Here is a 10,040-nt window from a genome sequence, read left to right on the forward strand (position 1 = left end):
ACTGACCTTGACTTGACTCCTGGCTCTGCCTCTTATTAGTTTCATGGCCTTGGGTATGTTACTTGTTTTCCTGGAGCTTTGTTTTATTAATCTTTAAAATGTTAGTCAATGGAGAATTAAAAGAGATAAAACAGGTGAAATATTTGATACAGTACCTGGCATACAGTAGAAGTTCAATAATGATGGTTATCAGTGTTTGTGAAGGATCCAATTAAGCAATTCTGCCTCTCCCTCTATGTGCCAGCAAGTACCACCTCCAGTATTGCATCTACCCCTAAGGGTGACCATTGCTTACTTTTGTACATGTGTTTCCTGAGATGGTCTGTGAGCTTCCTGCAGAAAGAGAGCAAATCTTACACCTTCATATTCCTTAAACTGTAGCTAGCACATAGTATATACCCAGTGAAAGTTCATCATATCCCCCTGGCTCCTCTGCTGACTGAATGCTCAAGTGAGTGAACAAAGGGAACGGTGGTGGGGAGAAATGAAACTGGAGATCTTCAGTTAACTGAGGGGAATGTTCCAACAAAGGCTACTTTTCTGGTTTTGACTGGTTCAGCAAGTAAGACACCAAACTTACCGGATATTGTTCAGAGTGCTGTTGACTAACTGGTTAACAAAGGAAGTCTGGGCTGCATTACAGCCAGACAGGGAGGGCTTGTTCAAGTTTCAATACTAGGTTCCTGAGTTAGGAGTGACTAAGCAGCCACCGCCCCATACTGCCAAGCCGCTGTGCGGTTTCACACTATCTGTCACTTGCTGAAGAGGACGGAGTCCCCCCCAGAACTCCCCTCATTTCACTACCACCTACTGCAGTGGGTCTGCAGTTTGTACGCAGGAGCTGTGGGGTCAAACTATACTTCATTTATGCCCAGTTTTTGATTGCTATCTAGACTCTTTTCCTCTCTGGATTTTAACCTTTGCTATAAAATTTCCCTAAAGCTGCAAAATTATACCTCAAGGGGCCCCTGACTCAAGCTTATATGAAGCTAATGCCTCACTATTCTATTTACAGTTGAAAAATGAGTTATTCCACTGAAGCCAGGAAAATCAATTCTGGCACCCTAGCAGTCCATCAGAAAGTCATTATTTCTCCACTGTCAGAGATCCTGTCCTGAATATGTAGCCTAGCAAAGGATGCTATGGAGGTAATACCCATGCCCCTTGCCCAAGCACTCGCTCTTACTTTCCCTCGTGTGCACAGTGGATTTTGAAATCAGATGCATACTGCCTGTTTTGTTAAGTCCCTTTAAGTTCTTATTCACCTGACCTGACAAGAGATATGCAGTAAACTACACTCGAAAATGATAGAGCCAGAGATACAACAAACTTTAGTAAAGATGAAAAGAATAGTCCTGCCAACATCTTGATTTTAAGAATAGCACTCTCTCACCAAATTCAATTATCTTGCTACTCAAAAATATTTTTTATATGTGATTTCACTGAGTCCCTTTTGAGAATAGGAAGACAAGTAGCCTATTTAGGAGGGCACTGGTTCAGGCCTCTTGTTCACAAAATACGTCAAATTTAGACTTTCACCTTAACTTCAAATGAGATTATGCATATTGTCACTGAGATTCAGGATAGAAATGAAGACTTTTTTCTCATGCAACTATACTATTAAACCCTGTTATAAAACTGCACAGCCTGAGTTAATTTTTATAAGTCACAACACAATTATGTTGCATTAAGCATATAGTGTTTCATAAATTAATTTATTAAATGAAAACACCCAAAATATACTATATTTTTTGTAAGTCTGTTTTGACAATTCTTCAATCAATGCACTGGGGCTCAACCTCTGGGAAGTGCTAGGTCTCTGTTATCTTTGTGATGGTAAATTCCTAGTCCACAGGAGAACCAGGAGGTGTAGATTTCATCCCTCATGATGAGGCCTGCTGCGTGCCCTATGCAAGCTGAAAGGTTATCACTCAGCTGCTTTGGGGACTACTATGGCTTCTCAAATATTTTAAAGTACCCAAAGCATAGATGACCAGGTGTTTTGCCACAAAAGTCCAGTTCTAAGAAAATATTTATCAAAGGACTATGGTGATGTATCATTAGTCACTGATTAGGTTTAAAAAAACATTGCTTTGGTGTCCACTGGGTGACACAGCATCTCTTTCCCTGAGACTGGTGTAGGAAAGGAAAGGAGTCACAGCTCCGAAGCAAGCACAGAGCTAACGACAGCTTTCACCCATCAGCGGGTCAAAGGCTTTTTGTTACACAGACTGCTAGTCCTTGTTTTCGTGCATGTTATGAGTAAAGCTCATAACATGCACAAGATGTGACTGAGGACATTTAGAAAGTAGTGCAGTTTTCTGGATGGTAAATGGCAGCCAACAGCATCAGCACCAATCTTCTCTGCAGACCTTGAGATTTATCATGATTTAAGTAGATGTTGCTTGGAATAATCTTTTATTAAATTAAAATTCCTGATCCACCAAGAACCTCTGCTCCTGAGCATTCATACCTGAAGAGAGGTTTTAAATAGCCAGAATGCTAAGATCATTCTCATGTCTCTTCTCTGATCCCCTGCACCGATTCTTCATATTGCAGCAGAAGCATTTTTAAAAAAGATATTAAAGTAATCATGTGATCTCCCATCCTTTTAACCTTCCATGTCTTACTATGGCTTTAGGATAACAAACCTCTTACCAAAATCCCATCTCATCTATCTAGCCTCATCTTATATCATTCTCCCTTCTGTATTTTTAGTTCCTATGTCAAGCTTTCCCCATGCTGGTTTTATTTTTCTGCCTGGAATGTGCTCTCTTGCCCTTGCTCTTGCTCTCTGTCTCCTCATTTTCTGTGAGAAGAAAAACAAAGGATGAATAGAAGCTAACAGGACATAAATCCCCCAGGAATGTCTCCCCTGCTCCCACTGCCTATCTGCTCTAGGTCACCTTCCTTTGTTGTTGCCTGGTCTCTAAAAAACCATACTCTCTCTTTTGGAGTGCTAGCCAGTAAGTAATTATATATTCATCCAATATGCCACCAGACTATAAACTCCATGAGGACAGAGGCTTTGTTTGTCCACAGGGCCTAGCTTTACTTATTGAATGAGTAGGTCACCTCTAATGTATAGAGCCGGGGGTTGTCCTTGAGGAAGAGGCACAAATGATCAGAAGAGTTCTGTCTGGGAAAAACAAAAGAAAACCTACTTTCCTCAGACTTTCAAAATTTCTACATTAGGAGAGTAAAATGATGATTTTCTTTTCAATTTTTCTGTTTTCCGGGCCAAAAAAATGGCAAAGCATTGAGGAAAGTGAGAACTGAGGAAAAGGGCCTTGGATCTGATGACTCACTATTCTTCTTTAGTGAACTTTAATAGAAGAGTTTCAGTGGAGTAAGAGAAACCAAATTGCAACCAGTTCAATGAGTAGGAGACAAAAAAATGGCAATGAACATAGATTATGCTTGGCAAGTTTGTGGGTAAAAATGAGTGGGAGAGATGAAACAGCTGACTCCAGAAAGCAGCAGATTCAACAGAAGATTATTTTATTGGGTGAACATTTTTATGATAAGAAAGACCAGAAAAGGGCTATAGGCTTATCGGGGAGAGGATAGTGGGAAAAGATTGTAGAGGTTTAAGAGATTTTTGTCCTCAGGTAGGGGGAAAGAGAGAAGGTATGTGGCACCTAATACCTACTCAATACATATTTGTTGAATTACAAAGGATCTAGTTTGGAGGATGCTAACTCCCATAGGGAGCAATAATGTAATAATTGAGTCAATTCTTAGCAAGAGGTGGTGCCTGGGAGAACCGAGGTCTCATCTCAAGGGAGCCCAAGATCCCCAAAATAGCCAATATTCAGTCAATTGGCAACCACTTGGTAACCTGTATTTTAGCACCTATTTCTTTAGGTCATACTTGCTTAAATGGCATTTAACAGTTTTACTGATATATAATTTACAAATACAATTCACCCATTTAAGGGAGAGGGGGAGAGAAGGAAAGGGGAGGATAGGAGAGCGTGTCTAGGTGGCTAAAAACCATCCTCCAGAAATAAAGGAAAGGAAAAGCGAGAGATAAATCCTGAAGGCTTTCTGCAACCACCTCAAGGATCAATCTGTGAGAAAACTTAAGAGCCCTTGTTTTTATTAAAATATATATTTTTTATTTTTTTATATATTTGTATAAAATTATGGGGTAAATGTGAAATTTTGTTACATGCATAGATTGCATGGCAGACAAGTCAGGGGCTTATATATCTATCACCCAAATAATGTAATAGTACCCATTAAGTAATTTCTCATCATTCATTTCCTTCCCACTTTCATGCCATTCCAAGTCAAGAGCCCTTGGTTTTAATAATCAGCCTGACCTGGCTGATGGTCAGCTGGTTTGTACAGTTTGGCTGTTATCAGTGGTTCACACAACCAGGGTCTGATCTGACTATCTGTGTCTATGGCTGGTCTGTTGTTAGGAATGATAAATATCACCCTGGATTGGCATAGCTATTTTTTAGGATGTTACCCTTGGGTTAGTCCTTGCTTCTAGTCACCAGCATTGCTCATAACAGGCAAAAAAGCAGAATAATCTAAGTCTCCCTGAGTGCTTAGCGCTAACACATTTGGGGTTATTTGCTTGTACTAAAGAGATTGATCTAAAAGCATTCTCTGCAAATTATGGACTCAGCATTTTTAGGTAGCTGAGTACATAATTTTTAAAGGGGTAGTAGGTCTAATTTCAAGGGCTTGGCATTCATCAGAATAAAAAAAAAAAAAAAAAAGGTCCTTAATAGCATGCCAGGAAGACACAACTTTGGAATTTTTAGTAAAACCACAGAGTAGAGAAGTGTCTGTAAAATACACAGTTTGAGTTAGGCACATAGCTAATAGGGATTGCTAGACTTCTGGGGGCTCCAGTAGCATAATACATTGAGAAAACCTTAAGAACTTTCTAATCAGAATATAATTCAATCTGAAGAGCATCACTTCACAAAGTGCTGAGGCTGCAATTGGATTAAAGGACAACCTCTGGGACAGAAACAGCATGATCCTTAGTGGGGCGTAGCAAGAGCAGCAACACTTCCTATCAGGAAAGTGGCCCTTACTCAGCTTTCAAAAATTCCACCCAGTGATTGACTCCTTAAGAGCCTCTGGGCGGTTGGGGGAAAAGTAAGCATTTTGTTTGTGTAAATTGACATTACACAGAATTGGATGAGTAACAGAGGGCCAAAGCGAAGGTGATTTCAGTGAGACAGTGGGGCATTTCCCAACAAATGTCAGTTTAGAGACCATCCACAGCTGGTGGCAGCTCTTCTCCACAGTCCAGGCACTCAAGGCCCTGTGGCCTCACTGCTCTGCCATCCTCAGAGTGTAGCCCTTGCAGTGGCTGGAGTTCCAGCCTAAAGTTTTCATTTGCTGTGGCAGGATCAAAGAAAAAATAATGAAGGAAATTCAAAATGCACCTTCAGTCTCAGAAACTGCTATGTGACACTTCTGCTTACATCTTATTGGCCAGGTGTAGTTATCAAGCCATATCCAGCTGCAAGAAAGGTTGGAGACCATCACCTTTATTCTGTATTATTCCATACCAGGTAAAATTTGGGGGTGTGATTATGTTTAGGAGACCAGAGAATAAGAGGGCTGTTGCAGAATTTTGGTCATTAGTTGAGCTAAATCTGGGTTCTTGTCGTACAACCAGGAAAGATTAGGCACATGGACACATTGAAAGGTGAGTAGGGTGGAATTTATTGGGAGAAAAAAGGAAAAGGAAAAAAAACTCTCAGTAAAGCGAGAGGGTGTCTTGCTAACAGGTCCCCACCTCACAGATTGATTCCAGGCCACCACATATGACCCAAAAAGGCCAGACTCCTCCCCGCTGTACAAGGCACAAACTTTCCATGGCTCCACCCCATTCTCCCAGTGCACAGGTGGGTTGCAGATTCTCCAGGAATCCTCCCCCTTATCTGCCTCCTGCATCTGTATCATTCCCCACCTTAAGATGTATATCTAATTGCCATTAGGATAAGGATAAGGATAAGGATATGGATAAGGATAAGGATGATAAGGATAAGGATAAGGATAAGGATGAGGATGAGGATGAGGATGAGGATGAAGGCCAATCTTAACTGCTCCCTGATGACAGGGAGTGCTGTTTTGGGAAGACAGCAGTCAGAGCTCCCTCAGAGGCCTATCTAAGGGTTCCAGGCAAACAGGGCCATTGTCTGTGGCTCCAGTTGCCTGACTGTTTGGAGTTCGATAGTCTAAAGGTGAGAAGAGACAAACTGGGTTATTAGAAAACATATCAAAATGAAACAAGGGGGGCTGATAAGGTCAACTACAAAATCCTGAGGCCTTTTTACCAGTTTGCACAGGGCAAGGGAGGACAAAAGCCCAAATGATAAAAAGACTTTTACCCATTTGCCAGCATGTCAGGTTTCTGGGTTCCCTTCCCCCAGGCCCAGTTCTAAGCCAACCAGTTTAAGGTTTGGGAAATTAACTTTTTCCAGTTTGGTGGGTGCATCTGAGGGGAGTGTCCCATAGTTTGGAGACAGGGTCTACTTGGGTAAAAGTGGATATTCCCACCACCAAGGACTTTTTGTTAACGTGAGTGAAAGCCACTTTGACACCCATGGGTGTGACTATGCTGGGGAGACTAGAGAATAAGAGTGCTGTTGCAGAATTAACAAAAAGGCGTAGGTGGCGGGAATATCCACTCTTACCTATGTACGCCCTATCTCCACTGGTGGCAGTAGTCTTTGCGTTTCCTAGACTTCATTTATGTCATGGATATTAGCATGACCTTAATCCCTGAAACAGGAAGCTTGGCTTAACTGGCAGAAATTAGTCACACTCGCCTGTGCTGTGCCTTTTGACTTCTATTACTGTCTGCCTCCAGATCCCTCAGATCCAGTTTTCTTTCCTAGGGCTTCAACTCCCAACATTTTGGAACTAAAAATGTGTCTTGATGGGGATTAGATGGACTTCTCATTATAAGCCAAATGGTAAAGTGAAGCTGTGGAATTGAGTTCTTCTCCAACAAGGGAGAGAAAAGGATGTCCTGTGACATATCCAGATAACTGGTGGCTATGGTTATGCTTGCTAAGATTTGGGTGCATGATACTTGGCTTATATTACTTCCGTTGGTCTTACTTTCCCAGAAAGAAAACCTCCAGGTGATGGGTATCCTATTTATTCCCATCACCCGACAGGATTTGCAGGATAATTGCTCAGAACTAGAATATTAATCCAGATCTTTACATTACCCATAAAAGCTATTTATGCTTTTGTTCCTTCTGAGCTGCAGTCAGAGATTATGGGATGGTTCACAGGAATAAGCAGGGTTAGTCTAAAATGTAGGCAAAAACTTTAAGGCAACTAATGAGTCTAGAATTTAGTGATAAATTTATAAGTTTTGAAAGATAGTTTCTCTCTGCAGTTCTCATTCCTATTAAAAACAAATCATGATAGGACTGAGTTGTTTGCAAAGTTGGCTTTAGTCTTATAAACCTTATACTTTGCCTGGTTATTTGCATAGAGTGCAGCAAGAATAATTATTTTTACATAACCCTTTTAGACTGGCTTTGATGGAACTCTATTCCATAAGGAATCTCAGATAGGACTTTCTAAAGCTGAGTCAATCCATGGGTTTTTACCATCAAATATCTATGAGTTGGGTGATCTTACAATGTCCCCCCATTGTAAGACCTCCTCTTACGGTCTCAAGATAAGCCTGAAGCTCCTAGCCTGTCAGAAAGTGACATTCTTTACTTACCACAGGTTGGAAACCCTGTAGAGGGACTCTGTAGACAAGGCATGAGCCAGTTTTCCCAAGGGGTTTTTAGCAGCTTTAGAAGAAAATGGATTTTTATTGCACTGATGCAAACAACTATATTGTCATAAGTTAAGAATATTTACAAGTAGTTTCCAAATTCTGGGGAAGCTATGTAAAGAGAAAGAGAGAGAGAGAGAGAGAGAGAGAGAGAGACAAAAATGCTCCAAATTTTGTTCACAGGAGTATACCTCACTCAGTTATTAAAGGCCCTAAGAGTTCAAAGTAAGTTTCCTTGACTCTGAAGAACAATGCAAGGATCAGCAGTGTTCCAAGCAAAACTCAAAAAGATTACTTCAGTGTTCTATTAGTTCAGTACGTGCAGTTAACTCTTGTTTTGCTTGATTTTCATGAATATTTCAGCTCCTCATGAGTTCTGTACATTTTTCCTTCATTCCAATGCCACAATCTCCAAAATTATCAGAAACCTACATTTGAGATCACCTGTCAAAGTTCTGTAGCTGATTATAAACCATCTTTTGAAGAGGATCAAAACAAGACAATTGTCTGTGAATAACAAAATGTCCAGGGTAGTTGCAGCCAGTAACATGATTGACAAAGAAATTTGGTTATTTCTGTGGTTTACAATAACTTAACATAACTTTAATTGTGATTGATAGCATATACTCAGACATTAGAATTTTAGAAATCTCATACAATTTTGGAACATATATTAATATTTTTCACTAAAATGTAACCTAAAGAAGATTGAACATCATTTTGGCAATCCCATATACCTAAACATGCAAGGTAATCCTGTTTACCTCTCTTCTGGGTGCTCCAGAGGCCCTCTGTAGCATCCAAAAGCCAGGTTTCAGGAAAGACAATTTTGAAACTAAAGTTTGATTTAGGGAAGGCTGTTAAATGTTGGAGGTTAAAAACACTTGATGTTATTAGACAGAATTTCAGATATCCATAAATTATTTACTTTGCCAAAATGACTCAAATTTTAAAAAAGCAAAAATATTTTATAACCCTTTACAAATTTTGCTTAAGAACAGATTAGTGCCCTAAGAGTTGTTAGTGCCTTGTTGTGCTTTTATTTCAATGCTTAATTTACAGGAAAACTATATATTAACCTTTTGAATTTAGTTAATATGTTCACACACAGAATTTCTTTTGCAAGTTAATTTTTACAATCCTTTCACAACTTGTTTGAACTTTTAGCATTATCTTATCTAATTCAAAGCAATCCTTTATCCCTAGTCAAAAATTTACATTTTGATGACATCTCCATTTTGCCAATAATATTTAAGGCTGTTGTTATTTCTCAAAGATTAAAGTTACATTAACTAAAAGGTACCACAGCTTTTATCTTCTCTTTTAAAATATTTGATCCAAGCACTTATCCTTAAGTCAATTAATTAGAGCTCCTTGTTATAGACATCACACACACAACACATATATAACTGCAAGGCAGGCAGAAGAAAACCCAGTAGCCATAAGATTTTTCACTGTAAGAATATTCCCCCAAGACTGGTGGCCAACCCCGAGCCAATCAACTCATTCTGTAATCAGCCCATCCCCGTTCCCTATCTTTTAGGTGCCAATAGCATCTTTTAAAAAAATTTAAATATAAGAAGAAAAAACTATTGGCCTGTGTGGTAATAATGACTCATTGTAAGCAACTGCCATTAGCCATCCCTGAAAGTACATGTTCTACCTAGCCATTACACACCAAGGCTAAAAGTTCTCTCATATTGCAAAGTAATTTTTGATATGCCCAAAAGTCAAAAAGGTGAGGTAACATGATACAAAATAGAGGAGAGCCTTAGATTTTGAAAGGGACCTGTTCACTTTCAATTACTGGGGTTTCAGGAGGAAAACAGATTTTCCCAAAATGGGGTCTGTGGCACCTCCTCTGTTTTTCCCAAGGAATTCCAGCCTGTCAGAAATTACAGTAGGTCCTCTCATGGGACACTGAATGTGCCAAGAAAACAGCCTGGGGAAATAATTCAGTTGACTGAGAAGAAAATCAATCAAACAAACAAACAAAAAACAAGAGCCAAGAAGAGAAAACGCATAAAGGCATAAAGCCATTAAAATATATATGTATTGTTTGGATATCCATTTTTAAGATGACTTTTAACCATATGGCTCTTTCAAAAAAATCCTTTTATATCTCTTACTACCAGACTCTAGCTAGGATAAACAGCCAAGATTTCTGGCTTTTAAGCAAGCTCTTTTTTTTCCCTCAAAAGTATTTTCCAATTGAAGTCAATGAGCCTTAACGTTACGACTTAACCGCGGATGCACG

This window comes from Callithrix jacchus, chromosome 3 (assembly GCF_049354715.1).
Source record: "Callithrix jacchus isolate 240 chromosome 3, calJac240_pri, whole genome shotgun sequence".
Taxonomy (NCBI): Eukaryota; Metazoa; Chordata; class Mammalia; order Primates; family Cebidae; genus Callithrix; species Callithrix jacchus.